Raw genomic sequence first — 23,335 nt, 5'->3', positions numbered from 1 at the left:
TTTGGGAGGGGGTGTTTGTTTGTTAGTTTGATTTTTCGAGACAGGGTTTCTCTGTATTGCCTTGGAGCTTGTCCTGGAACTCGCTCTGTAGACCAGACTGGCCTCAAACTCACAGAGATCCTCCTGCATCTCTGCCTCTGCCTCTGAGTGCTGCGATTAAAGGCCTGTGTCACCAATACCCGGCTGGTTGTTGTTGCTGTTGTTGTTTAGCGGTGGTGGTTTGTTTTTGAGACACTGTTTGACTGTGTAGCCCAGCTCTGCCATCAAAGGCACTCCTGCTCTCCTACCTCCTAACTGCTAAGTTTACAGGTGTGCAGCACCACTGTATCGCTGGACGTTAAAATTTCAGTTTTCACCATTTCCTCTGGACACAGCAGGCTGTATCAGTTACCCTCTTAACAGAAAAGTCATGTCAGCATCAAGGACGGAACTCGTATCCAATGGTTCAGACTCTGTCTCAGGATATTCCCAGAGTGTTTAGAATGGTGCTGGAAATAAAATTCTGGATAAAGAGAAAGTAGTCTTTCTTGGAACTTTTAAAAATATAAACTACCCTTCTCCAGGAAATGTTTGATCAAGGAGAAGTACCCCAAACAGACTAGTTCTCGAACATGCCCGTGTGTGAGATTTGCTGGTTAAGTGAAATGAAAGTGGGCGGGGTGGCACACACCTTTAATCCCAGCGATTAGACAGCAGAGGCAGGCGATCTCTGAGTTCAAGGCCAGCCTGATCTACAGAGATGTTCCAGGACAGCCAGGGCTGCACAGAGAAACCCTGTCTTGAGAAACAAACTAACTAAACATCATTGGGGCTGGAGACATGGCTCAGTGGTTAAGAGCACTAACTAATCCAATTCTAGCTTTGGTTCCCTGGACCTCCATGGTAGCTCACAGTCATCTAGAACTCCAATTCCAGTGGGATCTGATGCCCTCTTCCAGCTTCAGGATGCACATGCAGACAAAACATCCATACACATAAAATAATAACAGATTTGTTTTTAAAAAGTGTGAGGCTATGTAAGATATGTGTAGTTACTCTACCGTATTCTGAAGTCACTGGGTAGGAAATAGCCCATGTGATAATCCTTTCTGGTCTTCACAATTTGCTTTTGAAGGTCATTAACAGATGTGCTGTAACCATTGAAAATAAAGTTGGCAAAGAGTAATTTTCCTCGAATGTACATCTGGAAAAAGTTAATAAAACATTTTCAGAATTCAGTCTTAGAATTTAATACTAATTTGAAAGAAAAACTTGAACCTATAAGTAATCATGTTTCTACATAGAAAACCACATGCATATCCCTAGAGTCTGAGTTTGAGGTTTAAAGCTAAGAAAACAGGCCCAATAGTTGTGCCAATCAGACATTCAAAGTGGTCAACCAATATGATAATTAAGTTCAAAGATACCAACATGTGTTCTTAAACATTCGACTGTGTTTGTTTTATTTTACAACTAACCACTAAGACAATACAGAACCCTGGTGTTTGGAAGTCAATAGGTTCAAATTACAAACAAAACAAGAACTCTGCAAGTGGTGTAACCATATTGAGTCACTCATCTTTAAGAAAAAGGCATTAATTATGATTTGGGAATTAAACTAGACCTCTAAAAACAACTTCACTGCAAACATTGTTTACCTGGTTTTTATGGGTTGCGTCTGAGTGCGTTTATGCGATCCATGTATGACCAAGAGGCTACAGAGGTGGAAAGGGCTGCTAGGAACCCTGGGACTGGAGTTACAAGCAGTAGTGAGCCTCCGAGTAGGTGCTGGGAACTGAATCTGAGTCTTCTTCGGGAGTCTTAAGCACCGAGCCATCTCTCTAGCCCGGTTTCTCTATTATGAAGAAGTATAGTTTTACAGTGTCAAGCCAAGCTTGTCATTCCCCACTAAGGTATAAGAGAATCCTAAATCTTGAAGCACAGCAGATAACTTGAGATTTTTCTTTTACAGCTTTTAGAGATTGGGAGTAAATGATTCCTTTTAAGGGTGGCAAGAGAAGAAAGTAATTAAAACTTTAAGAGCTTTCTATAGCACAGAACTTAATGGTGCTATAAAACAAAGTACACTTCATATCTTCAAGCACCAAGAGCCTGAAAGCCTGAGTAGTACATAGATTTTACAGCCCCATATTATTTCTTTACCTTTAGATTATATTGTTAGAACCTAATTCTGGGGTCCTAATGGGCCAATGGGAGAGCCCTGCGACACAAACACCAAAACCAGGAGATGCAACAGGCAAGAGGTGTTTATTGAACGAGTGCACTCGGGTGTCAGCAATCTCGGGGAAAGCTGCACACCCCTCAGAAGGTCCAGGCTCTTTTTAAAGAGTGTAAAGCGGCATGCATGCATGGCACACAAGGTGATTGATTACAAAGTATAATTTCATGTTTGAGAGATCACCCAGGTGTGACCTGTTCTTTAAAGGAAAAACCACAGAATGACTCGGAAAATCCCAGACTGTCCGTTGGCCAGGAGTGACCCGGACAGGGCTGTTCATCTGGAACCATTTGTTCCAGGGTTGGGGCCTATTTCCTTGATGTGGGCCACGACCTGGGAGAGACCACTTCAGTTATTCCACAAAGGTTTGATGACTCAGTTACTAGCCCTATTTAACAAGATCAGCTTAGCATATAACCACTAGCCCCATCACCATAGTAACCTTTCCCGTTCTCATAATTCCTGATATTTCCACCCATGTCAATGTACATTCTTTGTGATTTTCTATATTCTGCTTTCAAGAACTATTCTCCTGCCCCTTTCCTACATCCTTGCTCTGCAAACTAAAATCTTTCAATATGATCTTTTCATCATGAAGGGTGTTTTGACGAGGTTTCCTCTATGGAAATAGAATTTTCTGGTTTACCATTTCTGCAACAAAGAATCTATTTCTTAGGTCCATCTACATGGCCAGTACAGGGTGAAATGGAGTTCTGTGTGGTTCTTGGCCCTGAAATACTTTGTCTTTAGCCTTTCTCTTAAACACTCATACCTGGCCATTAACCACAAAGAATGTATATTGCTTAAACTAAGAAGGAGAAACTATACAGATGGCTAATAATAGGTTATTATTGTATTATTAAAATAACAAAGTTATAATGAAGAACATGTATGTGAATATCTTATGAGGTCTAAAACACTGAACATTATTTCTCAATAGTAACAAGGATGTTTGGCCAGCACTTCTCCCCGTGAACCTAAAATACTATATAAAGAAGAGAAAGTGTGTCTCTGTGAGTTCGAGGACAGCCTCGTCTACTGGAAGAGTTCTAGGATAACCATACATCGTGAGATCCTGTCTCAAAAAAAAAAAAAAAAAAAAAAAAAAAAAAAAAAAGTGTGTGTGTGGGGGGGTATAATTCCTAAAAAGTGTGGATTGACAATACTTCATTCTTATTTGGTTTGGGTCTTTGATCTTCCATTCTATTTTGAAGAAAGCTTTCCATTCAGTGTGTGTTAAGCTACTGCCTAGAGCAACAATGCAGTGTCCAATTCCTGCAAAAATACCTTGGTAATCATGCAGAGAAATGTTTCACTGGGGAAAAATGAAAACCTTCAGATTATGTGATTTAGGATTTGATCAGAGTTCTATATCTCTTGCACGTGCTGTCTGTCACTCACTCATACTCTTCCCACCATTTTTTCTTTTAACATAGTCCCCATGTGGCCCTGGCTAGTCTAGAACTTGAGGCAAGCCTCTGCCTCTGCCTTCCTAGTTCTGGAATTGCAGGTGTGCACCAGCATGCTTGGTCCACCCTTCCTTTCTCCCTCCCTCCCTCCCTCCTTCCCTTCTTCTGTGTGTGTGTGTGTGTGTGTGTGTGTGTGTGTGTGTGATTTTCGAGACAGGGTTTCTCTGTGGCTTTAAAGCCTGTCCTGGAACTCGCTCTTATAGACCAGGCTGGTCTTGAACTCACAGAGATCCTCCTGCCTCTGCCTCCCGAGTGCTGGGATAGAAGGTGTGTGCCACCACCACCCGGCTTGGCCCACAGTCTTGTCTTCCTGTTGTGTTTAGTGAATTGCAGCTAGCTTCAAATCCCAGAATAGGGTGTGAGGGTGCAGCTTAGTGCTAGAATAAGCACTTGACATGTTTCAGGACTTGGTTCAGTCCCCAGCACAGAAACAAAATACCTGGGATGATCTAATAACGTCTTAACAACCAAGAAGCCCTCGTCCTATTTTCACTGTGGGCCCCAGTTTTTGAAAACCTTACCTACTACCGAGATCTGTATCACAAACTGTAATTTTTCTTCATGCACTTCTAAATTAACCAAACTCATAATGGCTGTGCTGCACACCAGGCACAATTCTTGATGCTGAAGATGAACCTACGAACAATTTCTCTCTGCTGCTGAATACTACTTGGGAAAGGTGCACACCTGCAAAGTCAGTTATGGTAAGTGCTACACAAAAATGAAGCCATATTGAAAGTAGAATCCTTTCTATCCAGGGCAGTCAGATACACAAGGAATGAAGGAAAGAGTCCCTCAAACACCACAGAGAAAGGACTGCAAAAGAAAGCGTCCCTTGAGGCAGGAATGAAGGAAGCAAGGGGCTGAGCCCGTTTCAAGGTGGGTATAGTTGTGGGATATTTTGGTCGCATTCTGATGCTCCCGAGACTGCCAGTAAAGTTAGCTTTGAACCAGAGGGCAAAGCCAGCTACTTGCTGGCCAAAATTAGCCATAGAGGTTCTGGCGGACTAAGAACAGACAGACACAGGAAGTAATAGGTCGGGTCTTAGAGAGGGTCTCATCCCTTTTGGATCTAGGAACCAGAGTTACTTCTCCACTGCTTATCAGATGAGTCAGGTTTTTACCCCGATATCTGACTTCCAAGTTTTTTTGTTGATAAAGAATAACTGGATAAATGCTTCAGGGACAGTAGAGGGCTCTGTAATCTATAAGGCTTTTACTCGAGAGGAAACCACTGGGGAAAGTTTTTAAGGTTTTATGATGTTTAAAAATGTAAAATGTCCACAGTTCTGTATAAAAGTCTGGCCGGTATGGGGGAAAGAAGGATACATGCTACTATAGCCATCTGGGTAAAAACTGAAGTTTTTCAGCAAAGGCAGTGAGAAGTGGTGAAGTTCTAAATAAACCGATTTGCCAACTTCATGAATACAGTGTGAGAAAGATGACCCTAAGGGTTTGGGCCTATGCATCGAGTTATCATTTACTGAGGCGGGGCAGCAAGCTGGGATTGGTTAGGTGACAAATATTTCTCAACCCACAAGTGGGAATGTTGAATAGGGCAGACTAATACAGGAGCACAAGTTCAGAAGAAAGGTCTAAATTGGGCAATGTTTGCATTCTGGAGAGTATTTAAAGTCATGAACTGAGAACTAAGTTTAGCTTTGAGGATCCACAGTTTAGAGATCAGCCTTAAAGGGAATTTGCATGGGAGTCTGCATCGGCACGGGAGATGATACCCAGAAAGACCAGTGAACATGGCATTTCATGGAAGATGAGCCAGGAGTATTGTGCCTTCATGTGGGTTGCTGTGTCCAATGTCTTGGACTCAGCCAAGCAGCAGGAAGTTCAGTTTGAAGCTTATCCACCCAAGGATGATGAGTATTACTGGTTCTGCTATGTGGATCAAGATGGTGTGGTTCAGGGAGCAAGTACCCCTTTCCTGATGGGAGATGTCATTCTGTAAATATGTTTCTCTTATTGGTTAATGAATAAAGCACTGTTGGCCAATAGGAAAGCAGGATAGATGGGACTAGGAGAGAAGGAGGTATCAGGTAGAGAATATTCAAGATGTAGGACCAAGAGAGAAGAATGCCGGGCCCTCTCTCTGGTAAGATAAGACCACGTGGAAATACTTAGATTAATAGAAATGGGTTAATATTTAAGACAAAGCTAGCCAATAAGAAATACTAGTAACAGGCCAACAGCTTTATATCTGATACAGAGTCTCTGTGTGTTATTTGAGGCTGGTGTGGCTGTAACACTCGTATCACTTTCCAGTTCTGTTCAGAGCGCAAGAAAGGCTCCATGGTTCTTAACACTAAGGGAAAGATGGAGAGATCCAGTGGCATAAGGAGCTTTATCTACAAAGTCAGGAACTGAGAGCTGTGCCAGCCTCCAGGAGCAGAACTCAAGCATGCAGGCTGAGCTGCAAAACAAGCATGGGGAGTCAGAAACTGCAGCATCTGAGCTGCTCTAGCTGAAGGAACACAACCAGACGATACCCTCAGAAAATGAAAAGATGGGGGTCAGAATGGATCAGCTTTAGACCCAGCCGTTCCCTCAAGAGAAAGAAATGCAAATGCTGGTTCTGAGAACTCGAGATAAGATCTGGCAGTCATAACTGCTTTAAAAAATGAAGGTAGCCAGCTCTATGTTGGTTTAGCTGACCAGAAAGAGCACCAGAAGAAGCTTGAGCAGGTGGGGGAAAGCAGAAACAGAAGGATGCTAGTGAAGGAAGAAACAACAGGCATTAATGGATGAGAGCTCTGGTCAGTGAGACTAACTGACAACAAGATCGTTAGCGGTGTTCTGAAAAGAGATAGGCTAGAAACAACATAAGAACCACAGACTTCTGAGCTACCTGGGCCTCAGTGCTCACGCTTTGCAGCATCAAGTATGACTCTGCTGCATCTCTAAGTATCCCAGCCTGGTGGAGCTATGCTCCATGCAGACCTGATCATGTAGGAAATGTTTGTCTACTATGAACTATCCAAGCAGAGACGCATACCTAAGCAGAAACCATTAGTGACTCACTTAGCACCCTGGCCTTCAAGGGTGGAGTGTGCTCATTAACGGCTTCTGTTTCCACCCTAAGGCATGCAACTCCAGAGTATCAGCCTTTCATCACAGTGCCCATTCTCCCTCAGGTCCAGTAAGAGGCCCAGGATAGCGCTACCTGCTGATTCCCAGTAACCTGGCTGACACTAAGTGATGGTCTTCCAAGTATCCCACTGCATCCACAGCCCTCAGTCCTAACCTTTCGGATAGGAACAGGACCAGAACTAGAGTATTTCTCCATCCTCCTCAATCCTTTCTTCAACCAGTTGCATTAAATTTGCACGAAAATGACGAAGCAAAGAACTGAGATTCTAATTTGAATACCAAGTATTTATCACCTTCACATGTCAGCAGCCCCCAAAAGAAGCATCTTTGTGTAGTTTGAATGTAATTGCCCCCATAAGCCTATAGGGAATGGCACGACTAGGAGGCGTGGCCTTGTTGGAGGAAGCGTGTCACTGTGGGGGCGGGCTCTGAGGTCTCCTTTGCTCAAGCTTCACACAGTGTGACACTCACTTTCTGTTGCCTGTGAGTCAAGATGTGGAACTCTCAGCTCCTTCCCCCACACCATGTCTGCCTGCACGCTGCCATGCCGCACCATGACAATGGACTAAACCTCTGACGGTTGTGTGGCTTGGTCTGTTTGTGGGACCCTTAGCAGTGGGGCCAGGATTTATCTCTGGTGCATTAACTGGCTTTCTGGAGACCATTCCCTATGGTGGGATACCTTGCTCAGCCTTGAAGAAGGGGGGGGGCTTAGTTCTGTCTCAACTTGATGTGCCAGGCTTTGTTGATTTCCCATGGGAGGCCTTATCCTCTCTGAGGAGTGGGTGGGAGAGGGGGAAGTGTAGTTGATATGTAAAATGAATTAAAAAATTTAAAAAAGAAAATGTAATCCACCCAATGAAATGTTTTCCTTTATAAGAGATGCTGTGGTCATGGTGTCTTCACAGCCATAGAAACCCTAAGACAACGAGTTTTGGGTTTTGTTATTGTTGTTTTCCTTTTTGAGACAGGTTCTCACTATGTATCTATCCCTGGCTGGCTTGGAATTTTTTATGTAGACCAGGCTGGCCTAAAACTCACAAAGATCTTCCTGCCTATGTCACTGAAGTGCTGGAACAAACGTATGCTCTCCATGCCTGGCAATAAGTATGTTATCCCTCACAAAAGCTCTTCCTTCTAGCAAGATGTGATGCTGTATTCCAATACTCTGGAGACTAAAGCAGAAGGATTATGGGTCCTGAAGGCACTTGGGCTACATAGTAAGGATTTGTTAGGAAACAACAGGGCAAAAAGCAAAAGGGGAAAATTTTTTATACACAAACTTCTAGTATTTTTTGTTCTTTCCTATGCACATTTGTTATTGTGTCACAAGAATATACATACATATCCACATTCTCTGACTGGCCAGGAATTCACTCTGTAGTCTAGGATGGTGTGGAACTAACAGTCTTGTTGAATCACTTTCGCAAGTGCTGACACTATGGGCCTGAGCCACCGTCCCATTCTTTAAGTCTCTTAATGACTAATTAGGACTTGTTAGCAACTATGTGGACTAGCAGCCTTCTTGACAGTTGAGTTTCATGAATGTCAGAATAATGAGATAACTACTGTTAACCTCTTAAATATCCAAAATAAATTATTATTTTTTTCAAGGGGGGGAAGATAACACTAGTTGGAAGGGCTCAAAAGAGAATGCCCCAAGTAAAGGCCTCTCTGACTTCGTCTTGCAGGGGATAGTCTCCTGCTCCCCCCGTTCTTCAAATCCGCAGACAAGTCATAGAAACTAGAATGTGTCTTCATGGAGGCAAATTATAGAAATGTCATCTGCTATCTGGGTTCTGTTTACTCTTTTTTAACTTCATGGCTTCCCCTCCAATAAATCCATAAACATTGAAGATTAACTTCTCTTTCCTTTCCGCCCTGGAAGTTTTCCATAAGATGATTCTCTGACCTATCTTGACTGATGTAGGATCATAAAATCCTTGTTCCTGCCCCATATCGAGAAGGAAGGAATGCTGTAAAGACAAGCCAAAGGGAATCTGGGCAGACAGACTCCTGGGGACCCCACCATCCCCTAGTCTTTTAACATTAGATCTGCCTTTGGTCTGTTCATACTCATACAGGGCAGCCCATGCTTCACCACACCTACGTATAACTGGATTGCTCACCCTAGGCCTTTGAGCCTTCTGTATGAAGTCTTCCATGCCAGTGAACACTGTCATTGGTTAAGGACACTTGTTGCTTTTGCAGAAGACTAGAGTTCAGTTCCCAACACCCTAATGTAGAGCTCACAACTTTCTAACTCCAGTTCCTGGGCATGCAGCACCCTCTTTTGACCTCTATAGGTACCTAAACGCATGTGCATGTAGGTACACACACTTTGCGGCTGGGGGGGGGGGTCTTATTTTGTTTCTGAGACAGGAGTCTCACTATGTAGCCTAGGCTGACCAGGAACTCATTATGTAGACCAGGCTGGGATTAAAAATCCCTGCACTACCATGTCCAGTCGTTAAAAATAAACCTTTAAAATGACAACCATCACCAGGTGGTGGTGTCACACCTTTAATCCCAGCACTCAGGAGGCAGAGGCAGGAGGATCTCTGAGTTCCAGGACGGGCTCCAAAGCTACAGAGAAAAACCCTGTCTCATGTCAATGAAGTTAGAACAGAGTTCTAAGCATCATGGAACAAAAGTTACAGAGATGATACGAGTAAAACGTATTAGATGTGACACCTGTAAGATCAAACTGGGCATGACAGGGAAGACAGCCAGATTATACAGAGAAAATCTGTTAGGCTTTTCTGGTCCCCGGGGTCAGCTCCCCTGCTTTCCAGCCCTTTGGGTGTTCTGAAACAAGACTAAACCTTAAAGCTTTGCTGAGACAGAGCCCATGTAACACTAGGCCTGAAGTGAAGGGGAAGTCTGGAGTCTTGACTCCTCGACCCCTGTAGTCCAGTTTTCTCACTCTTAGAGGGTAACTGTCATAATTTTAGGAAGCCATTAACAGGTGACACCTGGTGGCATGCCACTAATTACTCATAACGCTTGACTCTCTGCCTCCGCGTTCTACGCTGACACTTTTTCCACACTCTGGGCCTATCAGGCACAGCCTCCTGCAAGCACTTTGTGACTGGGCCATCTTCACAGCCCAAGAAACTTATTGCTAAAGGAAACAAAATCCAGAGTCCCGGAAGCAGCCCCCTGGGTCATTTTCAGCTGCCTTTATCTCTGTCTTTTTCCTCCTTTGACTTCATGTTTGGCTAAGTGGTTGCTCACTCCCTGACACACTTTCTCACATGCTGTCTTCTGTGCTTTGGGTATCTCATGGAGTATCGGAGATTTTTGTCTCTTGTTAGTAACTGCATCCCTTTACGCACTCACTGAAGGATGCTTAATCTGAGAGGACACTATTTGCTTAGAGCAGATGACCACACAACCTTGACTCTGTTCTCTAGAATTTTCCTAGGGCCATGGCCAATCTCAGTGGCTTCTGTTAAAGCATTACATTCCCCATCAACATCCTGGCCCAAGTACCATCTTTTCTACATACCTGGTACACCCATCCTTTCTCATCTACAATGCTCAATAGTAGCCTAATAATTTCCCTGCAGTTCTGTGATTCACTAATCCATTAGCAGCGTCACACCAATAGTGATCTTCCTAACCCAAAGGTATATGCTTAGGTCACTTTATGTTTAAAACGCTTCAGTGGCCCTCGCTGCTCTCAGATCAAGCCATTGCTTCTCCTGTCCCCCGCCCCCACCCCACCCCCACCCCCCCACCCCCGTTTGACCCGCTCTCCCCTCTTCTTCTCTTGACGGACAGGCTTGCAAGATTTGGCTTCCTCTCATTTTTATAACTGTCCTCATCTTGTGATCCAGGTAGACTTGGGCTTTGGACATGTTGTCTCTTAAATGCTTACTTTCAACCTTTCCAAGTGGAGAGGGGTCCAGTAGGCACTTAGGTCTATGAGAAGTCAGAGGCAGATCAGCATTAGAGTCAAGGATTGCTGCTTTCCCTGTAGAGACTTTCCCTCCAAACCTGTATTAAAGTGTGTGTGTGTGTGTGTGTGTGTGTGTGTGTGTGTGTGTGTGTGTGTGTGTAATAAGGTCTACTAATGTTGTGAGGTATTTATAACAGGGAACACATGAATACTCCTAAAGCTAAGTAGAAAGACTGTATCACCGGCTGTTGATTGCACGGGCAACTTGCCCAAATCATACTGCTCCAAGCTTTATTTTTTTTCTTTTATGCACAAAAATCACATCCTGGCTGATACACTTTAGTTAGCAAGAACATTTAGGGAGAAGCCAAAAGGCAAGGTTAGTATATTTAGGGACTTTCCTAGATCCTGGAACTATGGCCTAGGTCTTTGATGGTTTGGATCTTTGTTCCCATTTTGGCAGGTGTTGGGACCAACATGTTAGGTTCTAATGTCAGAATGGCAAATCCAACATGGTACCAGTTGTGCTAAGGTCTGGGGTCCTGTTACACTACTGTAACCATTTTAAGTACACAGTTCAATGGTCTACATATATTTCCACTGATATGCACCCCCATCTCCAGAACCCTTTATCTTCCCAGTTGAAACTCTGCACCCATTAAATACAACCTCCCCCATTCCTCTGGTAACCCCGTTCTATTTCCTATCTTCATGAGCATGACTATTGTAGATCTTGAGAGTTCTGTTTTTATAAGAGATATGAGTCTTACCATGTTGCACACATTGTCTCACATTCCTAGGCTCAAGCAACAATTCTGTAGTTACTGTAGAGAATATAACAAAAATAGCCATTGCTACCCTGATGTGATCAAAGCCAGAACTGTGAGTCTCAGGAGGTTAAAACGATGATAAACTTCACAACTATTTACAGAATCAAGTTGCTGCCACAATTATACATATTGCTTTTTCTGAGCGCAAGGGGCACCACCCTAGATAGACTTACTTTGTTTTTTATTTTAAGCACTTAGATTTATTCTGGCTCTCTTTCCTGCATTTATCCTAAATTAGGGGGTGGGGGGAGGAGAGACACTGAAAAGCAATGCACTGGACTATTGCCAGTGTCACTTCTGGATAGTAGAAATTTAGTAATTTTAACTTCCTTCTCTACGGTTTTTCTGCATTTCTAAAATTTGTGCTGTACTGGTAGAACCCTTGCCCCAAATAATCCAAGATTTAAGCTTCTCACAGAACCATCACAGAAGCTTGCAAGACTTTCATGACTAGAATCTAAGAGAGGACAGCAGAGAGATAACTGGACCCTGAAAATGTCTCTCACCAATGTCCCTGGCTCATGAAGGTATCTGTACCTCTACCTCACTGTCTTCCTAGTCCAGCACGAGACTGGGCCTGCTTCCCTGGAGAAACTACCCTGCTCTTCGAGTTCCTCATAGCACTCAAAGTTTGCTACTGATGGACTCTTTTTAGAAATCATCAGTCACACTGAGGCAGGAGCTTCCCAACATGTCCCACTTTGGTTCCTTCCCCCTTGGAGACAGGGATCAATTTGGAACAGAGAGAACAACGTAAACCTGTGCTCTGGGGTTTAACAACATTTCCTAACCACAGTCACGCTCCTCCTTAGAGCCCTGGGTTAATGAGTGGTATGGCCGATTCATGCATGCCTGGAGAATAAACCCCTGAGCTTCCACAGTGCTCTTTGCCAGCTTCTGGCCCTCGTGAAACTGTTAGCAAAGTGGAGGTTCATTTACTGCGGAGATAATATCCATCCCCAAAGACAACAGAGGATTCTTCCCCCACACTCTCCACTGAAAGATAAAACATAAATCCATCCATCCCTGTTCCAAGAACCAAAGCTGAGCTTGTGCCCATCCAGCAGCAAACACCATCTGCCCGAAGCCTTTCCTGTTAGTGGCTTGAAGGTTTTTGGCTCAGGAACGAGACACTTTATTTCCGATGGATCAACACTGTCACCCAGTGGATAGATAGTTCAGGGGCTCAGGCCTAAGCCTTCTCTCAGTTTCACAGCCAGGGTTTAAATGGGAACCTGATTCCAGGAACCTGGGTGAGTGTTCATTTCCTCTGCCAGAAACCATACCAACTCAACTGGGAAGCCTTAGATAGAGATAATACAAGTAACCCTTAACCAAGACATGTATTCCCATTGTGCTGGTTCCTTCTGTTTTTCTCCCCATCAGTAAAGTCATAGGAAACCCAGGCCACAGATCAACCAATCTCCTCTACCAAGACTCCCAGAATCTATCTAACAGGCAGACAGGAGCTGGGTGATCACCAGTGACAGCCAGGTGTACAGGGAGACACCCCTACTACACAGAATGACTCACTGTTTACTATGACAGCAATCTGGGTTTTGAATATATTTTAGGGATTAAATCTGAGGAAAAAAAAATCACTTTTCTATAGCTTAATCAATAGTTGAACCTCTCTATTTCACATAATCTGCGTTCCATGATAGCAGGATAAAACTTCTGGCCTTCTTCCAAACTAACTCGATTTCCACACAAAGCTAAGAGGCTCTGCACCTTTTTGCTAAGTGCGGGTTTCAAGCCACAGCCTCTCCCAGGCTGGCACTCACCCACATAGCACATGCATTGTCTGTGTGTTTTTTAGTGTCCAGTAGCAGGGCTAGGATATCCCTTCATGGGACCCATTGTAGAGCATTCATTAAAGTACTCTCTGTATAAAGCGGAGGATGGGAATCTGAATTCTGATTTTGTCGCTTGCTAGTTCCTGGATCTTGGATGAATTGCTCAATCTGAGTCTCCATTGCTACCTCCTTCCCTCAGGGACAACATCAGGATTGCATCTACCCTCTGAGTTGCTATAAGGGGTTTCCTTCCTTCCTTCTTCCTCTCCCTCCTTCCATCTCTTCCTCTCTCCCTCCCTCCCTTCCTTGCTTCCTTCATCAGGGGAAAGGCAGGGTTTTGCTGCCATAACACAACTGACCTTTAACTTGTGACAATCCTGAGAGCTTGGATTAAAGACACACCATGCCTCACTTACTCTGAATATTTACATAATAAAACACGCGGAAATTACTTAGCATGGTGTCTGGAGACAGAGTAAAACTCATGAATATGAGTTTTATGAGTTTTTGTGTAGAACTGACTGGATTTAGAGTTGTCTATGAGCCAGTGGGCATATCTGTGCCGGCATTCCTTAAAAGGGTTAACTGAAGAGGCAAGACCCACCTTGGATGTGGGTGGTGGCACCATCCTATGAATAAAAAGGAAAAATGGAGAAAGAAGCCAAGTAGCAGCATTCATGGCTCTCTGCTCCCTAACCGACCAGCTGCCTCAAGAGCTCCCTGCCTTGCCTCACCGTGAGGGACTGCATCCCCAGACTGTGTGAACCACAACAAACCTTCCCTAAATTTCTTCAGTTCCAACACTGCGGAAAATAAACAATACAATAGCAGACCTCCTCTTCCTCCTCCTCTTCCTCCTCCTCTTCCTCCTCCTCTTTGAGACCTGAGTCTCGTGTAGACTAGGCAAGCCTCAAGCTCACAGAGATCTGCCTGTTTCTGTCTCCCAAGTGCTGGGATTAAAGCTGTGCACCACCATGCCTGGCTTTTTAGTATTTCTAGAACATAACTTTTATAAAGTTATATTTCACTAGTTTGCATTTATTGACAAGAAATGAACTTGTGGGTTTGTCCATTTGCTTGCTGAAATCTAGAAGGGTGAACGATCATCCAGGCTGTTGCTTCTCATTAAAATCATTTAGAGGATTTTTTTTTTCAAGACAGGGTTTTTCTGTGTAGCCCTGGCTATTCTGAAACTTGCTCTGTAGGATAGGCTGACCTTGAACTCACCAAGATCCAATTGTGTCTGCCTCCATGGTGCTAGGATAAAAAGTGTGAGCTACCATGCCTTGTTTAGATGACTGTCCACAGTGACAGAAAGACGGACTGTGGGATTGATTCATTGACTTCCCTGTGATGTGCCAGGAGCTGAAACAAACTTAATTGCTGTCCTGAATGTTTCTAGTAACCTTATGAATTCATTGTCCTTTTTAAAAACTTAAGAGACTTATTTCATTTTCTTTTCATTATTATTATTATTATTTTATATTTTACATATCGATCCCAGTTCCCTCTCCCTCCCAGCCTCCCATGCTCCCTTGAACACCCCCTCAAGTCCCCAGGGAGGGTGAGGCCTTCCAGGAAGGGTCATCTAAATCTGTCAAGTCATTTGGAGTAGGGTCTAGGCCCTCCCCCCTGCCTCTAGGCTAAGGGAGTTTCCCTCCATGGGGAATGTGCTCCCAAAGTCCTTTTGTGCACCAGGAATCCATCCTGGTTCCACTGTCAGAGGTCCCATTTCTTTCATTACACAAGACAAGTAATATATACCGCTCCCTTAGATAAAGCTAAGAAAATGTGTTTTTCAATCACTCCCTTCTTTTGTAATGGATGCTAATCTGCCTGCAGTCACACAGGCAAATAGTGGAACCCAGGTTGGAATTCGTCTGTTCTCAAAGTTCATCTTTACCTCACAAGGCTCTCACTGGTGCAGTTGTTCTACTCAGTTTTAAATGTCCTTATATAAATTTTTATATCCTTATTTCCTCGGCTAGCTCATTACATAACATTTTCATGAAAGATTTATTTAGTTTATGATGTATATATAGTGTTCTGCCTACACGGATGCACGCTCACCAGAAGAGGGCACTAGCTCTCACTACAGATGGTTGTGAGCCACCATGTAGGTGCCGGGAATTGAACTCAGGACCTCTGGAAGAGCACCCATTGCTCTTACCAGTGCTCTGAGCCATCTGTCCAGGTCCCTCACACAAGCATCGTAAAGGTGAGAATTGACTTTAGTCACTTCAGCCATCTCCATGTCAACTCACAAGGGAGATGATTTGGCACCTCTATTTTAAGAGGGTTTAATTTCTAACTTCTTATGAGTAGCACTCAAGAAGACCTACATTCGGTGTTATTACAAGGACTAGAGCGAATGGTCTTTGAGTCGGGCAATCAGCATAGTCAGCAGGCAGCACAATGTCATGGATGTCCACACATACCAAAAAAATTCCCGGGGTGAGGTTGTGTCTTCGAACTAGGAGTGGGCAACCAGCTTCCGTAAACTTAGATGCAGATGTGACATCATATTTGAGCAACCGAAAGGAATCCAAATGATTCTACAGGAAAAGAAAAAGAGAGGTTAGGTTGGGGTTTTAGTATTGTTTGTCCTGTTTGTTTGTTTTTGTTTTGTAGGGTTTTTTTTTTGTTTTGTTTTGTTTTTGTTTTTTTTGTCTTGTTTGTTCTTGACACTCTTACATCATCCCAACTAGCCTCAAACTCACTATGTAGACAAGGCGGCCATAAACTCACATAGACCTACATGCCCCCTGAGTTCTGGGATTAAAGGCCTGTACTATTCCATCATACTAAAAAATAACCCAAAGAGCTTTGCCCCATCCAACAGCATTCATGTCCTCAAACCCAAAATTCTAGACTCCGAATGTCCTACTCCAAGCAGAGCTACCTGGATGCTCACTGTGGATTGAAGGCATGAGCTGCCGCAGCGGGCCGTCTATATGTTTTCGCTGTTTGTTATCATGCAGTCCTGAGTTTACACTGTATGTGCAAGCAAAGGGAAAGAAGAAACCCAGGCAGCTACCGACCATTCTCCTACCAGTGAAAACAAACAGGATATCCTCACGGGAATAAAGCTTTCTAGTTTCTCATTCAGAGGGATGACTTTTCCTACTGGGTTTCAGACAGGGCCGCTGGACCTGCAGCAAATAATGGCACCCCCCCCCCAGACGCTGTTCAGGGCACACAAAAGGCAGCACCCCAGAGATGGCTCGCCAGAAGCAGCGAGGGCTTTGACAGGGTGCAGACCTTTAGCTTTTGCAGGTTCAACCTGCTCAAGAGCAAGCATCGTGTGCTGAGTCATTCCCTAAGAATAGTTCTGGGGTTATCCTGGCGAGCCAAGCAGAAGAAACCTGAACTGCATCCAAAGGGAAGTCCTTAGGCATCGGGCAGCGGTTCTCAACCTGGGAGTCGCATGTCAGATGCCCTTCATATCAGATATTTGCATTACAGTAGTAAATGTACCGTTATGAAGTGTTAATAAGATAATTTTATGGTTGGGGGGGTCAGTGCAACACAGGGAACTGTATTAAAGGGCTGCAGCATTGGGAAGGTTGAGAACCCCTGCCTTAGAGGATAAGGAGACGAGCATGGGCATGTCCATGTTTAAAGAACATCCTGTAATAAGTAGGAAGTATCAGAGGAACCAAGACAGTAAAACAAGTCAGAATTGAAAGGAAGGGACATTTGGTGGAGGAGAAAGTTACATTGATAAAGCCAGTAACAATTAGTAAGCTTTTGTACATGGCTACTGAGATCAACTGGCAGAAACTGCTTGGTGTAGAAAAGAGTTCATCATCAAGTCTAAGCTCAGATGAGAAGATGGATGGGTTAGTGATGTCTGCCACAGACAGAATGGGAGGATATTGGCAGATAGATAGATGTGAACTAATGGTAGACACAGAATGAGAGGGTATTAGCAGATGGATAGTTTTTAAAGTTCCTATCCTCTGACAGAAGAAATGTTTTTTTTTTTTTTGTTGTTGTTTTTTAAGAGTACAACAACCATCTAGAAAAGATAAAGCTAATTTATGAATACAAAGGAATAAGAATATGATTACCTGGGCTTGACTAGTTTAACAGATTATTTACTAGGAAGGAAAGAGAAAGAGAAGACTTTTTTCAGGCCTGGAAATATTCCATATCTTCATCTGAATGGTAATATACAGGTACTGTGTATACTCCAAAATCCATAGTGCTATATACCCATTTTAACCCATTTTGTGTTGCCATAACAAAATACCTGACACTAGGTAAAGTATGTCTATTTCTTTTTTAAGTTGTTTATTTGGCTGTTGATTCTGGAAGCTCTCTGAGGAGGTGGGGGAATATAGGGAGAAATGTCTGCGTGCAGAAGGAGCCAAATGCATGGAGTAGTCTAATTTTATGATTTATTTTCATAAGAACTAATATGGTCTCATGAGCCCTAGAAAACTCCAGAAGGAAAGTACTAATCTTTTCTAGGGGCTGTGCCCCTAGGATGTAATCATCTCCCACCAGGCCCTTTCTCTTCAAGTTTCTGGCACTTTTGTTGGGAGAAAAAAGCATATCCAAACCAGAGCAATTCCATGAAGACTTGTGACTTTATTCTACAAATGCATTATAAATGCCAAAGTACAACAGAAGGGAGCCAGAAGTCCTTCTATAGTCCTTTGTGTGTCTGAGGGACTGTGATGAAATGAAACACACAAGCTAACGTGTCCCACACTTTGTCCCAGTGACACGCACCTGAATACAAGGCATGTTCCTGTATTTGTTTATCTCCTTGTACAGGTCAGTCACTTCTTCTGTAGTCCTGTCCTCTTTCTTAGCCGAGAACACACAGACTACGATGATCTGATCCATATGGGACAACTGGTTGCTTATGAGGTAGTCATACTCTAGGTCTGTCACTTCGGGAATGACTTGGCTGCTACATTTGCATCTGGCCCCTTCCTCCCCACGCATGGTCTTCCTCAGAACCACAGGACAAGCCAGCTGGGAAGAACACCACAAATCCTTCCTTTTTGCAAGAAGAGGAAGCCTGCAAACAGAGCGATAGGAGTCAGGTTAAGGTGCTGAAAGGCATAAAGTGGACCCCGAGTCTTGTGTGGGTGTGTTGGCAAGGCATCAAGACTAATTTTGGACAGCATTTGTCAGCATGCTAAACAAACAAATGTAAGCCTTTCCGGCTCTGTAGGGCAAACACAAGTGACCCGTAAGGTAACACCGGAGTGTTGACTGCACTTTAACATGTGTGGTAAGAATGCACGATCTCTTTATTTAGAAACAGAGGACAGACCCTAACACACTGAAAAATGAAGTTAAAAAATGTCAATAATCCGACCCAAACTCCACAAAAACAAATAACGGAGTTGGAAGCTGAACTTCTATGCATGTTTGCCACCCTAGTCCAGCCATCTCAGTCACTCCTGAAGATGCCATTCCTTTAACATACTTGTGAGTTAGTTGTTTTGTCTATTAATAGACTGTGGGGATCTGAATGAGAGTGACCCGAGAGGCTCACATATTTGAATTTGAATAATCACCAGGGAGTGGATCTATTTTAGAAGAATTAGATGAATTAGGGAGTATGTATGGCCTTAATGGAGTGGATGTGACCTTGCGGGGTGGGGGGTGTCAATGGGGTGGGGGTGTCAATGGGGTGGGGGGTGTCAATGGGGTGGGGTGTCAATGGGGGGGTGTCAATGGGGTGGTGTCAATGGGGTGGGGTGTCAATGGGGTGGGGGGTGTCAATGGGGTGGGGTGTCAATGGGGTGGGGGTATGTCAATGGGATGGGGGTGTCAATGGGGTGGGGTGTCAATGGGGGGGTGTCAATGGGGTGGGGGGTGTCAATGGGGTGGGGGTGTCAATGGGGTGGGGGGTGTCAATGGGGTGGGCTTTGAGGTTTCAAAAGCTCACACCAGTCCCCTCTGCCTCTGCTCTCCCCGGATAAGGCTGTAAAGCTCTCAGCCACTGCTCAAGCACCATGCCTGACTGTCCTCTGACATGATAATCATGGACTAACCTAAAACTGTGAGCAATTAAATGTCATGGTGTCTCTTTACAGCAATAGACACTAAGACATAGACAAGATAAGGCAAGTAACTTAATAGATTGGAAATCGGGAAGGTGAATTCCAGTCTGTCATCTATCACTTGAAATGTGACTTAAGTCTCTCACTGCTTTGAACCTTGGTATTCACATCTGTTTGTGAAAGTTTATGTTTTCGCCACACTTCCAGGGAAGTAATGAATATTTGTGTGTGTGTGCGTGCGTGCGTGCGTGCGTGTGTGTGTGTGTGTGTGTGTGTGTGTAATACAACTTCATAAACATGGATTAGTTTTTATGAGATGCTAAAATCTGTTTAAAATTCAGTATTTTCATTACTAACAATTATAAATCCTAGTAGTAAGGATAGCACATTTCATTCTCATTAAAATATTCACCATTGGCTTCAGTTTCTTTGTTCTGAAACCAATTATTGTGAATCTAATGTTTGTAGCTCCTTAAAACGTGTATGTCAGAGCTGGAGGTGTAGCTCAGTTGGTAGGATGCTTGCCTAACATACATGACCTTCTTGACCTTCTTGACTCCACCCCCAGCACCACACAGACCAAACATGGTGGCCCATACCTGTGAATCTTAGCACTCAGGTGGTGGAGGCAGGATAATGGTTTTTGAGGCCAGCCTGCATTACATGAGTCTAGCCTGGGCCAATAAGACCATGCCTCAAAACAACAGCAATAAGTTTATTTGTTGAAGTCCCAACCTTCAGTGCACCTGCACTAAAGACAGGCTCTTTTGTGCGAAGTGACTTAAGGTTAAATGACATTGTAAGAGCGCAAACCTGACCTGACAAGATTAATGTTCTTATAAGAAGAACCAGAGAGCTTTTTCTCAGTTGCTCTCTACCTTTTGGGTGGGTGGGTGGGTGGGTGAGGGAATTGAGACAGGATCTCTCAATATAGTTCTGAATAATCTGAAATTTGCTGTGTAAATCAGGCTGACCTCAAACTCATTGAGGTCTGCCTGCCGCTGCCTCCCAAGTGTTGGAACTGAATGAAGTCTACCTTTTTTTTGGACAGGGTCTCTCACTGAATTTGGAGCTCATGAGTTCTGCTAGGCTGGTGAGCCAATAAGCTCCAGCTCCTGCCTATACCCATGTGCCTGGTGTTGGCATGGGTGCTGGGAATCCAAACTTAAGTTCTCAAGCTTTTGAGGAAGTCACTTTGCTGAATGAGCCGACGTCCCAGCCCCTCCGAGTTACTGTTACCAGACATTGTTCTGAATATAATTCCTTATGGCAACCGAAGGAAAGAAAAACAGGAGATAGGGGGAGTTATCTGTCTGTCTGTCTCTCTCCCTCTGGCATTAAAGGTGGTAGACACAGCATTAGTATTTGACATGTGTGTCTTATTTAGTTGCTCCATGACCTCTTGAAGTAGGTACTATTATCGGCAGGCTCTTGAAGATTTCCTTGCTAGTACAGCTCTGCTATTAGCATTGTGTCCTCTATCTACGGTCAGCCTGTCCATCACATGTCACACACAAGATTTAGCAGGAAATTGAGCCACAGCAAGAAAACCATAAGGAGCAGCGATCTCACTGAAGATGAGCTTTCTCTAGCATGGCTAGTTTTAAATCATGGGTGAGCGAAGGCTTGAAGCCCTTTTACTCCAAGATTTAAACTTTAAGTGTGGATCTACAACTTTGGCTACATTTATTTTGTAAACACAAATGAAGACTCCGCTATGTGTCAACTTCAAGGCCTCACTGACGCCTATGCTACCAAGTCACAAAACCAAGATGGCCTTTAAATGTGCAATGGGTTTGTACTTCACTGGGGCCCACAGCTGGTGGCACGTTTGAAGGATGTGGGTGGGGCCCAGCTAGCAGAGATGGGTTGTTAGGAGCAGGGCATCGAGGGTTCCAGGCTCGGCCTGCTTCTGCTCCCATTTTCTTTGCTTCCTGGCCCACCAAAAAGCTTGAGCCACGCCCCCTGCTGTGCCGGAGTGGTAGCTCCTAAAATTGCATATGAGAATAAACACTTTCTCTTCTAAGACATCCATCAGGTATTTTCACAGCTGTGAGGAAAGCAGCTAAAGGAGCTTAGAAGGGTGGCCGTCAATAACCCAGCCTGCACATGTATGTTAAACCACCTAGAAGACCCTACTGAGCCCACGTAAAAGGGCTGAAAGGGTCATGGAATGCAACCGTTCTCAACCTGTGCGTCCCCATCCCTGTGGGGTTACATAGCAGATATCCTGCACATCAGATATTTACATTATACTTCACACAGTAGCAAAATTAGAGTTATAAAGTAGCATTGAAATAATTTTATGGTGTGTGTGTGTGGGGGGGGTTAACCACAACATGGGGAAGTGTATTACAAGGTTGCAGCATTAGGAAGGTTGAGAAGCACTGATCTAATGTATGTCAAGCATGAGCCAGACTTCAGATGGCTAAAATAAGCGGGGCGGGTTACCGGGAACCGTGGTTGATGGTTGAGGTCCTTTGGACATAATGGTAAGCTGAAGGCTTGAAGAACTCCCTCAGCGTCAGGAAGGTATTTCTGTAGCGGAGATACTCCCTGTACCAATCGGCTTCGTCTGCGTTTTGACTCAGATCAGGCATTGCACAGTTAACCTTTGGTTTTCTGACCACTCTTTTGGCAAACATGGGCAGTCTGCAAACATGTAGTGATTCCAGTCCTGAGATGAAAACAGAACACATCCCACTAAACACCGTCAGCAGGGCAAAGACACTTGTCGGCTGGGCTAGATAGAATATGGTGGGTGCCATAGCTGAAATATTTCTTCATCACATATAAAGTCTCCTCTCCACTGATACACCACCACCCCGACCATGGGTACTCTTGTCTTCTCTAAGGAAACACATGGGTGTTATAAACAAGGACGATATCTAGGTCATCAACAAATGCAATCCATAGGAGCTAGTATTTATATTGTGTCAGGGAATGAACCAAGTATTTTAAAATATATAATCCTATTCAAGTAGTACCCTAACATGTGGCCTTTGATAGCTATTGGGGTTTGTTTGTTTGTTTGGTTGGTTGGTTGGTTGGTTTTCAAGACAAGGTTTCTCTGTATAGCTTTGTAGATCAGACTGGCCTCGAATTCACAGAGATCCACTTGCCTCTGCCTCCATAGTGCTGAGATTAAAGGTGTGTGCCACCACGGCCTGGTGATATCCACGGGGTTTGAACTGAATGTTTTATAGATATGCAATGTCTCCTTCAAAAGGTATATTTGTACTGGGTTGTAGAACATGCCTCCACTCTGGAGGCAGAGGCAGGTGAATCTCTGAGTTCAAGATCAGCCTGGTCTACAGAGCAAGTTCCAGGATAGACAGGGCTACACAGAGAAACCCTGTCATGAAAAACAAAACAAACAAACAAAAACAACAACAACAACAACAACAAAAAGGCTCATTTGTTGAAGACTTGATTCCAGTGCGGTACTCAAAGATGGGGTATGGGGACAATTTGAATGATGAAGGCACTGAGCTACTCAACAGATTACTCCATTGACAGATTTATAATTTGATGGTATTACTAAAAGGCAGTGAGATCTAAGAGGTAGGTCCAGTAGAAGTCACTGGAGAAGTATTTGAAGGGCATATCTTCTCTTCAGGCCAGTCACTCATTCCCTCTCCCCTCCCCCAGCTCTGATCTGCCTGAGAGGGAGCATCTTCCCTCCCCATTCCCATGGCTAAGAGGCTCTGCCTCTTCACTTTAGGCCCATAGCAATGGAGCCATATACATGAGCGGAAATGTCTAAAGCCCAAGTGATAACACAGTATCTCTCTTTCTTTAAATGGCTTTTCTCAGGTACTCATTACAGCAAAGGAGAGTGGAATTCAAAATGTCTCAATCCATCATGACTCCACCAATCATTTTTAAATGTATTTTTAAACTAAATGTGTTTTTAAATGACATCTGTACTGATGTTCCCTCCACCCCTATCATCATTCCTTAAACAAGGTGGTATAACAGCGTTCA

The 23,335-nt window shown here is 43.9% G+C and overlaps 1 long non-coding RNA gene across 1 annotated transcript; it reads right to left on the bottom strand.

Moving 5' to 3' along the window:
* Positions 1-1,040: 1,040 nt before the first annotated feature.
* Positions 1,041-18,079, bottom strand: LOC127237906 (uncharacterized). Its single transcript, XR_007835884.1, has 3 exons — positions 18,060-18,079; positions 15,758-15,874; positions 1,041-1,183 (listed from the first exon to the last, which is right to left on the bottom strand). It is a non-coding gene; the product is annotated as an uncharacterized LOC127237906 (long non-coding RNA).
* Between the last annotated feature and the right edge of the window lie 5,256 nt (positions 18,080-23,335).

The sequence above is a fragment of the Phodopus roborovskii genome, unplaced genomic scaffold (genome assembly GCF_943737965.1).
Source record: "Phodopus roborovskii unplaced genomic scaffold, PHOROB, whole genome shotgun sequence".
In the NCBI taxonomy this organism is placed as follows: Eukaryota; Metazoa; Chordata; class Mammalia; order Rodentia; family Cricetidae; genus Phodopus; species Phodopus roborovskii.
Note: the sequence above shows the minus strand (reverse complement) of the source record. Positions and strands in the feature narration are given on the sequence as shown.